A 15,031-nucleotide genomic window follows, 5' to 3' on the forward strand; every position below is an offset into this window, starting at 1 on the left:
CTTCTTTATCCATTCATCTGTCGATGGACATCTCGGTTGCTTCCATGTCCTAGCTATTGTAAACAGTGCTGCAGTGAGCATTGGGGTACATGTGTCTTTTTCAGTTTTGGTTTCCTCAGGGTATATGCCTAGCAATGGGATTGCTGGGTTATATGGTGGTTTTATTCCTAGTTTTTTAAGGAATCTCCATACTGTCTTCCATAGTGACTGTATCAATTTACATTCCCACCAACAGTGCAAATGTTTATCCACACCCTCCTGTTTGTAGACTTTTTGATGAGGGCCATTCTGACCAGTGTGAGGTGATACTTCATTGTAGTTTGGATTTGCATTTCTTTAATAATGAGCAATATTGAGCATCTTTTCATGTCTGTCTGAGCCATCTGTATGTCTTCTTGGAGAAATGTCTGTTTAGATCTTTTCCCCACTTTTTAATTGGGTTGTTTTTCCGGAATTGAGTTGTATGAGCTGCTTCTATATTTTGGAAATTAATCCTTTGTCAGTTGTTTGATTTGCTATTATTTCCTCCCGTTCTGAGGGTTGTCTTTTCACCTTTCTTATAGTTTCCTTTGCTGTGCAAAAGCGTTTAGTTTAATCAGGTCCCACTTGTTTACTTTGTTTTTTATTTCCATTACTCTAGGAGGTGGGTCATAGAGGATCTTGCTTTGGTTTATGATATTGAGTGTTCTGCCTATGTTTTCCTCTAAGAGTTTTATAGTTCCTGGTGTTACATTTAGATCATTAATCCATTTTGAGTTTCTCTTTGAGTATGGTGTTACGAAGTGTTCTAATTTCATCCTTTTACATGTAGCTGTCCAGTTTTCCCAGCACTGCTTATTGAAGAGGTTGTCTTTGCCCCATTGTAGATTCTTGCCTCCTGTCTTATTCCATTGGTCTATATTTCTGTTTTTGCGAAACACAGATTTTTATGCTACAGGAATAAACAAACTTATCTCTCGTTGGCAAAAATGTGTTGATTGTAATGGTTCCTATTTTGATTCATAAAGATGTGTTTGAGTCTAGTTATAATGATTTAAAATTCGTGGTCTGAACCCGCAATTACATTTGCAGCAACCTAATACTTTGCTTGCTTTTACAGGTCATCTTAGACCAAGAGTTTAAATACAATTGGCTATCAGAATTAGTAGTTTTTATTTTTAATGCTCAAAGTGGTATCTGGCTTCACTGAATTGGTGAAGATGGGCTTAAGAACTACAAAGTGAACTTTCATTTTAGTCAAAGAACAATCTTGTGCTTCAAAATAGGAACCCAGGGACTTCCCTAGCAGTCCAGTGGTTAAGACTCTGTGCTTCCAGCACAGGGGATGTGGGTTCTTTCCCTGGTTGGGGAACTAAGATTCCACATGCTGTGCAGCCAAAAAAAAATTTCTTTTTAAATTAAAGAAAAGATGGGAACCAAAACTTGCTCAAAGCAATTCGTCTGAACCTACCTTGAATCTTTGCATTGCAAAAGTAGTTGCTATCACTGTCCATTTACCTGCTGAAGTGCCCTTTGCATTTGAAAAGCGAAGAGGTTACAATGTTCGCAAAACTATTAGAGAAAGGTTGATAAAGAATTTATAACAACTTTCACAGGAAAGAACACATTTGTCTGAGCATTTGGAGGATGCTATTTACAGTCAGTTAACAATTCCCAAGGTGTGGTAGGTAGCCCTCCAGGATTGTCCCCAGTGATCCTCTGATATTTTGTAATCCTTTTCCCTGAAGTGGTGGCTGAACTTAGTGACTTGGTTCTAATGAAGAGAATAAGGCCCAAGTGATGGTGACTGGAGACTTGATCATAAAGGGCAGTGTGGCCTTTCTTTTGCATCCTCATGGTCATCTGCTCTAGAGCAGGCCGGCTGCCCTGTGTGAGCCGCCCTGTGAGGAAGCCAACGTGACAAAGAATTGGCAACTCTGGCTAAAACCTCGTGAGCATTTTTGGAAGAGGGTCTTCTTGCCTCATCAAGCTTTGAATGACTGTAGTCCTAGCTGACACCTCGATGAGAGGTGTCAACCTTGTGAGAGACCTTGAGCCAGAACCACCCAGCCACGCTGCTTCCTGACTTTTCCCTCACAGAAACTGTGAGATAAGAAATGATCGTCGTTTTAAGATGCTAACGTTTGGGGTGATTTGCTGTGCAGCAATGGCTCGCTAACACAGAGGGCTGTCATGCTTCTTCTAGATTTATCCCTTTATTTATTCAGCAGGTGTTTATTGAGAAACTACCACATGCCAGGCATTGTGTTTATGGGATTTTCCAGACAAGAGTCTTGGAGTGGGTTGCCATTCCCTTCTCAAAGGCAATGTGTATGCAGAGGTTAATCATCTACTGAACATGAGAAACATGCTTAAGGGGCCCCTGGTTTCTGGGCTCTATATACATAGCATACAGAAACAAATTTTACCCTTGGAAAACTGTGGTGGTTCTCTTTGGAAATACCATCTACCACCTAGACTTACTACTACACATTTGCTATTTATGTATTAATGGCCCAACAAATATTTACAGGTTGAAGACTTCTCTGTGAATTGTGCTCACCTGTTGAAACTAGAGATGGCACTCCAAACCTCTGTCCCTACTATGTCCCCTCAAATTTGTGTATTGAAACCTCACTCCCAAGGTGATGGTAGTAGGAGGTGGGACCTTTGGGAGGTGATTTGGTTATTAGACTAAAGCCCTAATGAATGAGTCTCTTATAGAAGAGACCCAAGAGAGCTCCCTTACTTCTGCGAGGACCATTCAGTTCAGTTCAGTTCAGTTCAGTTCAGTTTAGTTCAGTCGCTCCGTCGTGTCCGACTCTTTGCGGCCCCATGAACCACAGCACGCCAGGCCTCCCTGTCCATCACGAATTCCCAGAGTCCAACCAAACCAAACTTAATCCCAACCAATTCAGAATCCTACCAAGGGTGGGAAGATCCTGGGGATAAATTCAACTCAAAGGCTACAGCACACACTTTGAGGTGAGCCAGGGAAGCTGAGGTCTTTCCAAACCAAAGAGGCAGCAATGACGTCAATAAAGATTCAGGGGCTGCAATGAGCCCAGATGGAGCCAACAGAATGTTGGGGAGAAAGCTAGAAGTCCCTTCTATGCCTAGACTGTGGTGCTTAAAGGTAGAGAACACAAAAAAGAGACGATTAGAAGTGAGGATGGCTAAGACTTTGTGATCAATTAGGCATCAGGGGTGAGGAGAGGGAAGAGTGAAGGAAAGACAGTCCCAGGTCTGTGGCTTGGGAAACTGGAGAGATGGTGCTGCCATTTTGAGCGAGGGCACTCAGGGGAGAGAGATTTAGAGAGATGATCAGATTTGGAGAGGTGAGTTTTGGACACATTGGGGTTAAGGTGCTCATGGGAGATCCAAGTGGGGATATTTTTAAGCTGTTGGATGTGGACTCCACAGAGGAGAGCAGGGCTAGAAACATTCATCTAGACCAGTCAGTCTATAGATGGGCTTCATGGCAAGGATATGTTCAGGACAATGAGGAAATTGTGTGGGATGAGAAGACAACAGTTGGCTTGTTAACAGCAAGGAAAGCATAGGAAAAAAAAAAAAAGCCAAGTAAGCTATGAAGAAGAATGGGAGGAAGTGGCAAGAGATGAGGCAGAAAAGAAGCGGGGTGGTGTATTCCAGCATCCAAGGGAAGGAGGAGTTTCAAGAGGCGTCATGAGCAATGTGAAACAACACACAGAAATGTCTAATAAATGCTGTCGGTGCCAAGCCTGCATTTCCTCATCACTTATCAGTGTATGCAGCCAAATTTCCAACTGCCAGAACCTGCATCGCTTTGATTCTGGACTTTCTCTGGTTTCCAGAACCTGCTCTGTCCATCGACACGGAGGGCTGGAAATGCCAGGGAATTAAGGCATGCCATTTCCCCTCAAATAGCCACCAGCTGATGGTTGCCGAAAGCTGGTGTACAACTATTTCACCTACCTTGCCCCTTGAGCAATGTAACTCTCAGATTCAGATTCTACACCATTTCCCAGAGTTCCGTGAAACAGGATTAAGTTCTGGTTGCAGAGCACAGTGACTTGTTTAATAACACACTCTGTGTTGACTTTCTTCCCTTGCCTTCTCACTTCTTCACTCCTTTACCTGTATTTCCTGGGATCTCCTTGCAAATAAACCATTTACACTCGAATCCTTCCCTCAGGTTCTACTTCTAGGGGAACTCAGATTATCTAGAAAGAGAAAGCCTGGGAAACATCCATGAGAATGGCTTTCTGTAGCTAGCTCCATTGGTGACTTGAGTGAGAGAGTTGGGAATGGAAGGAGAGAGGCTTCATTTCAGGGAGATAAATGAATAAGAGAGGAATGATGGAGAAGATACTTCAGAAGCAAAGTTATCAGGACTTAGCCGGTGGTCCAGTGGTTAAGACTCTGCCTTCCAATGTAGGGAAGCTTTGGTTCAATTCCTGTTTGGGTAACTAAGGTCCTAAATACTGCAGAGTGTGGCCAAAAATTAAAAAAAAAAAAAAGCAACGTTACCAACTGAAGAGAAAGAATGGTGACCTCACATTTCAGGTCAATAGGATTTAATCCGTCTTGCTAATAGCACCCTAACTACTGTTGAGTGTTCACCTTTCTCCCACGATGCCCTGTCTTGGAGAAATGTGGTATTGCCTTTGGTGGAAGTTAATGGGCCTGCTCCCTCACCCTGATGCGGGCAGGTGACCTAGGCTAGACCATGCCAAGTCCTATCCCAAGTGTTTGAATCCTGAGTGAGATAAGAATATGAAGCCTAGTGAAAGGTCATTTATCACAGCACTCTGGTGCTAAACAGACTTTTACAAACATTTTTGTCTCAAAAAACCTTGCTAGAAATGAACTTTTGCTCCAGGTTGCCAGTGGCAGTTTCTGCGCCAAGAATCCTGATTAATAAAACAGGGCTAGAACAAAGGATTTTACAGAATGAGAATGATTTGTTTCTACTCAGAATTTTTGCTTTTCTTAAAAATCTCTTTAATAATCTAAAGCTTGTTTGATTGCACTTTTTGCATCTTTCTCCCCCCCGCCTGTAGCCTTGTATGTGTTTAGGGCAGCAATCCCCAACCTTTTTGGCACCAGGGACTGGTTGCATGGAAAACAAATTTTCCATGGACCAGAGTGGGGGTGGGAGGATGGTTTCAGGATGATTCAAACACATACGTTTATTGTGCACCTTATTTCTATTATTATTACATCAGTTCCACCTCATACCTTCAGGCACTAGATCCTGGAGATTGGGGACCCCGGTTTAAGGTGTACAATGTGATTTTGTACATGTAGATCTTGTCAAATGATTACCACAGTAAGGTTAGTTAACACACCTATCACCTCACATAGTTACCTTTCGTGTGTCTATGTTTCTTTGTGGTGAGAACCATTTCAGATTTACTCTTTTAGCAACTTTCTAGTATATAATATAGCATTGTTAACGATAGTCAGCACGCTGTATGTCTCCCTATTTCTCCTCCTGCCACCCCTCTCCTAAAAGCTCCTGGCAGCCACCATTCTACTCTCTGTTTCTCTGCAGTCAGCTTTTTTGTTAGATTCTACATGCAAGATGACACCGTATTTGTCTTTATCTGACTTATTTCACTTAGTGTAGTGCTGTCAAGGTTGTCACAAATGGCAGGATTTCGTACTCTTTTATGGCTAAGTATCGTGTATACCTGGAGAAGGCAATGGCACCCCGCTCAAGTACTCTTGCCTGGAAAACCCCATGGCTGGAGGAGCCTGGTAGGCTGCAGTCCATGGGGTCACTAAGAGTCAGACATGACTGAGTGACTTCACTTTCACTTTTCACTTTCATGCATTGGAGAAGGAAATGGCAACCCACTCCAGTGTTCTTGCCTGGAGAATCCCAGGGACGGGGGAGCCTGGCGGGCTGCCGTCTCTGGGGTCGCACAGAGTCAGACACGACTGAAGTGATTTAGCAGCATTGTGTGTACCACATCTTCTGTCTCCATTTATCTGTTGATGGACATTTAGGTTATTTCCATCTGTGTTTGTTGTGAATTACAATGCTGCAGTGAACATGGGGGTGAACATATATCTTCAAGAGAGTGATTTAATTTCCTTTGGATTTATAAATCCAGAAGTGGGATTGCTGGATCATTCAGTTCAGTCACTCAGTTGTGACCCCATGAACTGCAGCACGCCAGGCTCCCCTGTCCATCACCAATTCCTGAAGCTTGCTCAAACTCATGTCCATTGAGTCGGTGATGCCATCCAACCATCTCATCCTCTGTCGTCCCCTTCTCCTCCTGCCTTCGATCTTTCCCAGCATCAGGGTCTTTCCCAATGAGTCAGTTCTTCGCATCAGGTGGCCAAAATACTGGAGTTTCAGCTTCAGCATCACTCCTTGCAATGAATATTCAGGGCTGATTCCCTTTAGGATTGACTGGTTTGATTTCATAGGGTAGTTCTATTTTTAATATTTTGAGGAACCTGCATATTGTTGTCCATAGTGACTGAACCAATTTATATCTGTACCAACAGTGCACAAAGGTTACATTTTCTCTACATCCTTTCCAACACTGTTTTCTCATGTCTTTGTGATAATAACCATCTTGTGTGAGATGATACCGCATTGTGGTTTTGATTTGCATTTCTGTGTTTTAGTACATATTTTTCATGTTCCTGAGAGGCCATTTGTATATACTCTTGTGGAAAATGTCTGTTCAGGACCTGGGCCCATTTTTAAATTAGATTATTTTGGGTTTATGCTATTGAAATGTATGAGGTCTGTACATATTTCGGATATTAACCCATTATCAGATATACGGTTTGCAAATGTTCTCTCCATTCCATAGGTTGCCTTTTCCTTTTGTTGATTGCTTCCTCTGCTGTAGAGAAGCCTTGTAGTTCGATGTATTTTAATTTTTTTATTCGATGTTTCTTTTTGATCTTCTTGCTTATGCTTTTAGTGTTATATCCAAAAAGTTATTACCAAGACGCATGTCAAGGAGATTTCCCCCTGTTTTCTTCTAGGAGTTTTATGGTTTTGAAGAGGAAAAGTTAACATTTTACATAACCTCCTTCTCCTTCTGCAACTTGGCTTGCCCTTTGCAAAGTCTAGACCATGTAGGTCACATATTCTCAGAAAGTGGGGACTTGAAATACTAGGAACTAGAGTTTATCCTACTCACCCTTGTCCTGCTCTTTGCAATTGCTCAGCCCCTGCAAACCTGCTTAATCATGCCTGTCCAGGCCAGGTATCCCCCTCCCCATCTTGACTGCTGTTTCCCAGAGCAAAACCCCTTAGTTTAAACCAGCCTGTTAACAGCTAGTGTTGCCCACTATAGTCTGTCTATACAAACTCTGTAATCCCTTTGTTCGGGTGTTAACTCCTCTGGGCCCGCAGGCAGAACAAACCTGAGTTCTCCAACTCTCCGAGTGAGGTGCTTGGTTTCTCGAGTACTGGTTTCTGCAACAGTTTCAAGTCTTTTTATTGAAGAACTACTCAGCTTTTTTTTTTTCTGATAACCTGTGTTCAATGTGAAAAGTTAAAGTATTCTGAAGAAGGGGAAAAAAACACCTTATAATTCCATTGCTCAAAGGCAAATACTATTGATTTAGTTGAGATGGTACCATGTATGCAATTTAGTATACAGTTTATGGAATATGGCATACTTCTTTTTTAAAAGTTTACATAAAATACATCATTTCTTTACCTCAAGAACAACTTCTCAAATACAATTTTAATGAGTCAAAATGTTGTCTTATGGATATAACATACTTTCCTAAAATTTTTCCACCATCATTTAACATTCTCTCTCTCTCTCAAAACTCTTATCATAAAAAATAATTTCCAGAGCAACTTCTTTCATAAATCTTGGCCTGGCAGTTCTGATTCTGTCTTCAGGCTTGATTCCCAGAACTGGAGTTATTGTTTCAAAAGGAATGAACATTTTAAAAGCTCCAGAGAGCTTGTGCCAGAATGTCCAGATAATAAGATACCAATTTATATTTCCATCAGTGCTCTTCATGGGATTTATTTTTTAATGGTTAATGTGACAGAAGCCAGCTATTTCATCACTTTTTTCTTTGATTTGAATTGAGTCAGTTTCCTCCTTTCTGAATTATCTATATTTGTACTAATATTTTTCTCAGGGATTTATATGAACTCTTTATTAAATCTATTAACCTGTTTCATTTCTGAAAACATGTTCCTGTTTCATTGTTCACCTTTTCAGCTGATTATGATGCTTTTAGCTATTTAACCATTTACATTTTATACAGTTAAGTCCGGCAAGCATTCTCCTTATGAAAATATCTTTGAGTTTTTCATTGTTTTAAGCGTGTAAAGTCTTCTCTCATCCCTATGTTTAATAAACATTCATTCTGGATAGTGTGTCTTGAATTTTCTGTTTAGTAATATTGTCCACATGCAGTCTTTTGCCCACTTTAAAAAAAAATTAATTTCTTTTTTATTGAAGGATAATTGCTTTACAGAATTTTGCTGTTTTCTGTCAAACCTCAACAGGAATCAGCCATAGGTATACATATATCCCCTCCGTTTTGAACCTCCCTCCCATCTCCCTCCCCATCCCACCCCTCTAGGTTGATATAGAGCCCCTGTGTGAGTTTTATGAGCTATACAGAAAATCCCCGTTGGTTTTTTTTTTTTTTCCTTAAACAGGGATTAGAGTCCCCCTCAAAGCCTAGACAGTAAAGAGTGTGTTTACAAAGTGGGAGAGCCAGATTCACTCCTGGGGAAGCATCTCCCTGAGAAGGGAATGGCTACCCACTGCAGTATTCTTGCCTGGAGAATTACATGGACAGAAGTGCCTGGAGGGCTACAGTCCTTGGGGTCGCAAATAATCTGAGCACGACTGAGTGGGTTCAGGACTCTATTTCACTCGACAGTATAGTGAACCTTCTCTGTGTCAACTGCAGCGCCCATATATCATTATCTTTAGCCACCAAGAAAAGCCTTATTCAAAAGAAATCAGACCCGGAGTGTCGAGGAGAAAACATGGAGTCAGGGGCCTGGGAACAAGGGACTGGAAGCTGGATTCAAGGGAGCTGGGCCGGGGAGAGGCGTGAATCTTGGGGGCGGGGACTCAGCGTTCATTTGCATAACCAGAACACACTGCACACAATAGAATTTCCATCTACTATTTCAATTTAGTGTAGATTTCTTTTAAACGTAGTATTTTGAAGAATGACCCTTCATCCACTTTCGTGAGAAGATCTGCAAATACTCGACCCCAACTTTCCCTTGTCGTGCCTCACCCTCACTGAAGTAGGAGTGAGCATTCCCTAGTCCCTATGTGCACAGGCACCACAGATATATAAGAAGTCAACACCCCTAATTTTTGGAGGTCTTGTGAAATAAACAAGGCCAACATTGTTGTACGCAAAAACAGACTTTGAAAGTTTGGAGGCAGGGTTTATTGCTGAGTTTCATATACTTAGCAGTTTTCTGTGTGTTTATCGTTTGAAATTATGAGGTTAGGTTTTTGTCTGCTCCGATGATACTCTCAGCCATATCCGACTATTCTGTAACCCGTGCACTATGGCACTTCAGGTTTCCGCGTCTATCATCCATTCTCAGAGCTTACTCATACTCAGGCCCTTCGAATCAATGGTGCTATCTAACCGTCTCATTTTCTGTCGTCTCCTTCCTCCTCCCACCTTTAGTCCTTCTCAGCATCAGGGTCTTTTCCAGGTAGTCAGTTCTTGGCATCAGGTGGCCGAAGTATTGGAGTGTCAGTGTCAGCATCGCTTCTTCCAATGAATATTCACGACTGATTTCCTTCAGGGTGCACTGGTCAGATCCCTTGGCCGTCCAAGGGACTGTCAAGAGTCTTCTCCAAGACCACAGTCCAAACCCTGTGACTTTGGATTGTGATTTTTTCAATGCTTTGGCCCTCAGCTTTCTTTGTAGTGAAACTCTCAAATCCGTACATGACTACTGGAAAAACCATAGCAATGACTGGATCTTTGGTGGCAAAGGAATATCTCTGCTTTTTAATATGCGGTCTTGGCTGGTCCTAGCTTTTCTGAAGCCAAGTAGCAAGCCTCTTTTAATTTCATGGCTGAGGTCACCGTCCTCTGTGATCATTGTACTCAGTTTTAATATAAGTTAAATATTATATCTGTTACAAGTTTGTCAGCAAGGAAATTACCTCCAGTGAAGAAACTTCTAAACAAACGTCAATGAGTATGAGCCTTTAGATAAACTCTATTAATAATGATGCTTTAGGAATGTCTGTCTAAAATAGTCTCTCCAGATTGGGGTAACCTGAACTTCTAAGGGTTGTTTGTGCTAAACTAAGTGTTGGAAGCCTATTACATAGCTAAGTCATTTTCCAAATAACATAAGACTTTGAAACATTTACTACTGAACACTAATTTCCTCTTACAGAGAAACTAAAGAGATTTGGGATTAAAAATGAATGATGTTTGGTGCCATCCTAAAATGTTCTAAGAAAACAAAGGTTTTAGAAATTATCACTGGTGTTTATGCTCACCAATCCATAAAATGCTAATATAAAAGTCAGTTCTTGGTAGCTTAGGGGGAGTAGGGAGTGTGTTTTCAGTAAAGAAGGTATGAGGAATGGAATTGCATTTTGTGAAGGGAAAAGGAAGTAAGCCTGACTTCTAGGTGGCTTTTTAGGATGGAAGAACACAGTAATGGGTACAGAAAGCGATGAGGTTTGTGAAAAGTGAAGCATGAGGAGAGAGTTTTGTGTATGGCTAGGACTAAGTTTAAGAAAGGTCCGTCTGGTCAAGGCTATGGTTTTTCCAGTAGTCATGTATGGATGTGAGAGTTGGACTGTGAAGAAAGCTGAGCACCGAAGAGCTGATGCTTTTGAACTGCGGTGTTGGAGAAGACTCTTGAGAGTCCCTTGGACTGCAAGGAGATCCAACCAGTCCATTCTGAAGGAGATCAGTCCTGGGTGTTCTTTGGAAGGAATGATGCTAAAGCTGAAACTCCAGTACTTTGGCCACCTCATGCGAAGAGTTGACTCACTGGAAAAGACTCTGATGCTGGGAGGGATTGGGGGCAGGAGGAAAAGAGGACAACAGAGGATGAGATGGCTGGATGGCATCACCCACTCGATGGACGTGAGTTTGAGTGAACTCCGGGAGTTGGTGATGGACAGGGAGGCCTGTTGCTGCTGCTAAGTCACTTCAGTCGTGTCCGACTCTGTGTGACCCTTTAGACGGCAGCCCACCAGGCTCCCCCGTTCCTGGGATTCTCCAGGTAAGAACACTGGAGTGGGTTGTCATTTCCTTCTCCAATGCATGAAATGAAAAGTGAAAGGGAAGTCGCTCAGTCGTGTCTGACTCTGCGTGTCCCCATGGACTGCAGGCTACAAGGATCCTCCATCGATGGGATTTTCCAGGCAAGCGTACTGGAGTGGGGTGCCATCGCCTTCTCCAACAGGGAGGCCTGGCGTGCTGCAATTCATGGGGTCACAAAGAGTCGGACACGACGGAGTGACTGAACTGGACTGAAGTTTAAAATAAAGTTAATTGGGTTTACCTTTAAGGTAAAGTAAGCTGGTCCAAAAATTTGAATTTAGTTTTTCTCTCTGTTAAGAGGACACCTTTTCTTCAGATACTGAACTGCCTTTGATAATAGATTTAAGTCTCTATTTCGTAAATGGTCTGGTCTGAAATCCTTTATTGTTATTTTGGCTAAGTAAATAGCCATTGTTTCACAATGACCTATAAGCCCATCTGACTGAGTGTTCTAAACCTTTTTGATATTTGTTGACAAAACTTCCAAAATCATTCTAATGAATAAGATTTCTAGCTCACTTTGGGATGCTTCAGAGGGGCCCTGAAACATCCCAAAGAGAGATATTACACTAATTAGATCCATTTTGTATACAGAATGAGATGGGAAGTATTGTCAAGTGAGTAATAAGTGTCGGGTTACATCATATGGTAAATGTTCAGTTCAGTCGCTCAGTCTTGTCCAACGCTTTGTGACCCCATGGACTACAGCATGCCAGGCCTCCCTGTCCATCACCGACTCCCAGAGGTTACTCAAACTCACGTCCATTGAGTCAGTGATGCCATCCAACCATCTCATCCTCTGCCATCTCCTTCTCCCACCTTCCATCTTTCCCAGTATCAGGGTCTTTTCCAAAGAGTCAGTTCTTTGCATCAAGTAGCCAAAGTATTGGAGCTTCAGCTTCAGCATCAGTCCTTCCAATGAATATTCATGACTGATTTCCTTAGGACGGACACGTTGGACCTCCTGGCTGTCCAAGGGACACTCAAGAGTCTTCTCCAACACCACAGTTCAAAAGCATCAATACTTTGGGCTTTTTAATATACTGTCTAGGTTGGTCATGGTAAATGTTATTAATATAGATATCCTAGAAACTGTATGGAGTTCTTAAAATTGTGATATCTTTGGGTTAAATGTTATCAGTTATACTTCTAGATACTATCTCAAAATATTGTCATAGCACTAACCAAGTCTTGCCTCTTCAAGAAGATTTATAAAAATGACTTGGATAAATACCAGTTTCTGAACTGGGTAAGGATTCTAAAAGAAAACCTCATGACTTCACAAAGTTAACAAAAGACTGAATGAACTTGTGAATATGCTTATAACTTTTATGGTTTCTATCTGAAAAATTACTGATTTGAATCTGTGCTCTCCAGGTGTAAGAAAAAAGAAAACCTTCCTCTCACACTAATTATGACCGTAATTTGGTAAAATTATATTTTATAAACAAATTGAAACATTTCTCTTTTCTCTCTATCTGAACCCTCCAGAGATTGGGAGCTCTTAGTTTCCAGTAACTTTATCAGATAAAAGTTCAGTCTGAGACTCTATAAAAGTCTCAGCAAAGCGAAAAAATGTCTATGATCAATTATGGTTACATAAGTCATCAGGCCAAGTTTATGGAAACCAGACCTATATTACAAACAGGTCTTAGTTTGGTTATATTTCGTAAAAATGACAGTGATTTTAGGGAGAAAAAGATGTTTCAATGAATGTTAAAGTTCAGTTTGTTATTGGAGGTCTGTATCTACTAAGACTCATTTCTGTATATTTCTTTGCTCTTAGGGTATAGTAATGTAAAATTTAGTTGAATTTTTAAAGGACACTCTAGGGTTGTTTCTGAAGCTAATCTCAGTTATCTGTCTTTTGGATGAAGATCAGATGCCTCACACATGACCTGCAATCAAGAGTGGAAGAAGACATAATTTAAGGAACTGTCTCCAACCTGGAAGGACCTTTCTATCAGGTACTCTTCACTAGCTCATGCCCAGTGAAACTGAGGGGAAATCGACTCTTGCGTTAACTCCCACTTCCAAAGGCCCCTAAGCTGGGCTCCTCTACAGAGGGGCCCGCTGACCTCAAACTCACCTCAAAACAAAGCTCAAACAGAGGAAACTATAATACATGAGGATGAGAAGACAACATCAGAAGTAGACTGCCTGCCCAAGATGCTGATCTGACTTTTACCATCATTTACAATGTTTTCTTGATCCCTTGGACCCAAGACTATCAACCAAATGTTTTCTATCATGGACACGATTCTATGCTAGTTTAAAACTCAATCCAATTGTTGGGTTGTGGCCAAATACCTGTGCCTAGTATTTCTGGGTTACCTTGGTGGATTTCTGTTCCCTAGGGCTCTGACTGGATACCCTTTAGGAAATTTATTTTAGATGAGTGTTCAGTCCTGTTCTATCTATTCATGATATTACTAAATGAGATCCTCTCACATGGCCAATTAATAATAGCTGCTCTGATGCTGTCCATAGATTTAAGTCTTCTCTTAGGGTCATTCAAACTCCAGCAGGGTGACAAGCTAAGTCTCAATAGAAAAAATTAACCTCTCATCTAGTAAAAGGAAAACTCTCACAATTGTAGGGTGGATCTACATGGTAAAACCAGGCTATGGTCATTTAAGTTTAAAGGCTCCTCTATGCTGGAAATGGTTAAATCATACTCAAAATGATCAACCTGGTAATTATGAGACAAGGCTGGGTGCTTTATGAACTATGCCTATTATTACTCTTAGAGAGAGTGATTGGTATGGAACTCAGTGGATTTGTGGCACTAATTTATGGCCTGACATCTACAGGGATGGATACAAAGGTGTAGCCTGGGATTCCCATGAATTTAAGGTCATACATGTTAATAAATTAGAGGGAACCCCAACCAATCTACCCTTGGTATGATTCCGGTGGGTCAAAGATCTGTATTCTACTGGCATGACCATTTAGCAGCTTGTGTGTTGTGTGTGTGCCCCTTCAACGGGGTTGGAGGATGTAATTGACCATATTGAAGCCTTAACAACTTTCATAAGCTTTAAATGCTAGTAACCGGGCTATTAGCCTATTGAATTCAGAGATCTCTATGATGAGAAAGGCAGTGCTACACAACTGCAAGGCCCTTGACACCTTACAGCATTTCGGGAAGATACCTGTGCTATAATTCAAAGTGAATGCTATATTTTCATACTTGAGAAATACTTTAATGTACCATGTTGGATGAACCACATGAGAAATCAGATTTCAGCTTGAAGTGACCCATTCCCTAGTCTTGATGATCTTTAAAAAAGAAAAAAACTGGTTTGGTGTGGGAGGCTCATGGCTAAAGTATTTACTTTTAATTCCACTAATGTTATTCACTATACCATTTGTAGTTTGCTTGTTTCACAAGATTATTATTTCTTATATTATCAAGTGTACGACTGAGCCTCCAACGAAAATGATGACTAGACTTGAAGCAGTTGATCAAATGCATATAGCTCAATAAATGATCGATGATTGTAATAGTGTAACACTAGGTATGAAAAGATGCAATGAGAGGGAATACTTTCCTGGACCATAACTGGAAGACAGGTGTCCAGAGATCTTTGACTATTAAGACCTAGTCCAGTAATAGCACATTGAGTGTCTTTTCACCAAATCCTTCTTCAGAACTGGGAATGAGCCTTCCCAGCAACGCAGGAAAAAATGGTCATGAAATGCCCCCCAAAGTGTGGTCGGATTTATGACCACAAGGGGGCTGTGTCAACTACAAATTGGCACTTACCAAGAGCACTGCCAATGA

This window comes from Capricornis sumatraensis, chromosome X (assembly GCF_032405125.1).
Source record: "Capricornis sumatraensis isolate serow.1 chromosome X, serow.2, whole genome shotgun sequence".
Taxonomy (NCBI): Eukaryota; Metazoa; Chordata; class Mammalia; order Artiodactyla; family Bovidae; genus Capricornis; species Capricornis sumatraensis.